The sequence below is a fragment of the Austrofundulus limnaeus genome, unplaced genomic scaffold (genome assembly GCF_001266775.1).
Source record: "Austrofundulus limnaeus strain Quisiro unplaced genomic scaffold, Austrofundulus_limnaeus-1.0 Scaffold580, whole genome shotgun sequence".
NCBI classification, from domain to species: domain Eukaryota; kingdom Metazoa; phylum Chordata; class Actinopteri; order Cyprinodontiformes; family Rivulidae; genus Austrofundulus; species Austrofundulus limnaeus.
The window spans coordinates 289,372-290,917 of NW_013952982.1; the positions used below are offsets into that span (position 1 = coordinate 289,372).

At 56.9% G+C, this 1,546-nt stretch overlaps 1 protein-coding gene across 1 annotated transcript in view; it reads left to right on the forward strand.

The window, feature by feature from the left end:
- drd4a (dopamine receptor D4a) overlaps nucleotides 1-1,546 on the forward strand; it is a 27,696-nt gene that overhangs the window by 5,014 nt on the left and 21,136 nt on the right. The window lies entirely within an intron of this gene.

The following is a 1,546-nucleotide window of genomic DNA, read 5'->3' on the forward strand; positions in this document are numbered from 1 at the left end:
CAATCGGTGGTCCTGGAGTCGGTGGTTCCGATGGCGGTTCCACAGTCGGTGGTCCTGGTGTCGGTGGTTCCGATGGTGGTTCCACAATCGGTGGTCCAGGAGTAGGTGGCTCCAGTGGCGGTTCCACAGTCGGTGGTCCTGGTGTCGGCGGTTCCGCTGGTGGGTCCTGAGTCGGCGATCCTCGAGGCTCGTGGGTCGGCTGCCAGTCCCTCCAAGTCATCTGGGTTGGTTGCTGTTGCCTCCACGTCGCACATCGCCTCATCGCCTGGGTCATCGCCCGTCGCCTCCATGTCGCCTGGGTCAGCTGCCGTCGCCTCTTCGTCCCCTTTGTCACCTGTGTTTGCCGTCACAGAGGCTCCGGCTCCATCAACCTCCGACGGCTCCACGTCTGCTCCCGCCTCCTCCCTTGGCTCCACGTCTGCTCCTGCCTTCTCCCTTGGTTCCACGTCTGCTCCCGCCTCCTCCCTTGGCTCCACGTCTGCTCCCGCCTCCTCCCGTGGCTCCACGTTTGCTCCCGCCTCCTCCTGGGGCGCTGCGTCTGCCTCCGCCTCCTCCTGGGGCTCTGCATCTGCTTCTGCCTCCTCCTGCGGCTCTGCGTCTACTCCTGAGAGGTCTCGCCATGTGTGGTTTCCTGGTCGTCCCCCTGGACTCTTGCCCTGTGGGGGATGATTGTTGTTTCCCATGGACTTCTGTGTTTTGTCTTCGAGTTTGTTTTGTCCTGTCTTCCCTTGTTCCGTGCCTCTCCTGGTTGATCGTCAGGAGACGATCGTTAAGTGGAGGGGTACTGTCATGGTTGTCAGTTTTCACTTTGGTTTTCCTTGTGTTTCTATGTTCCCCAGTGTGTATTTGCCCAGCTGCTCCTTATTAGTCTGATTGTCACCCTCGTGTTTCTCATCAGGTGTTTTCAGTTCATCAATTAGTTTGTCAGTGTATTTAAGTCCTGTCTTGTCTCAGTCTGATGTTGGTTCATTGTGTTCTGTTCCCCCTGCTTGTGATCATCGTCTACCTGTAAGTTTTGAGCTGCCTTCTGTACATTTTTGTTAGTTAATAAATCTTTTTGTTATATTCATGGAGCCTGCCTGCACCCTGGGTTTTTTCCTGCCAAATTGTGTCATAATGAACCAACCACGCACCCAGCCTGCAGGCAAAGGTTTTTCTGGTCTGCCCCTCCACAAGGCAGATAATTTTTTTTCCTCACCTACGCCTGAACCACACATAACCGGTTTGGCCTCACCTGCCTGTGAAGAACCGGTCCCGTCTCTGCTGCCATGGGAGGACGAGGTAACAAGCCCTCAAATCACTGGATCACTCATGAACCTCAGGTGGTCCTCCACCTATGCGGCGAAACGACTCCTCTGCCAGCAGATCGAGGATGTCTTGGCGAGGCGTCCCGATCTGCTGCTCCTGCCTGGCCACCGGAGGGTCAGTGAGTACGCTCGGCGTCTTCTGGCCGAGCATTTGAATGCCCACCTCCCACCCCTTCTGAGTCTGCTGGGCCTCCTGAGTCTGCTGGGCCTCCTGAGTCTGCTGGGCCTCCAGAGTCTGC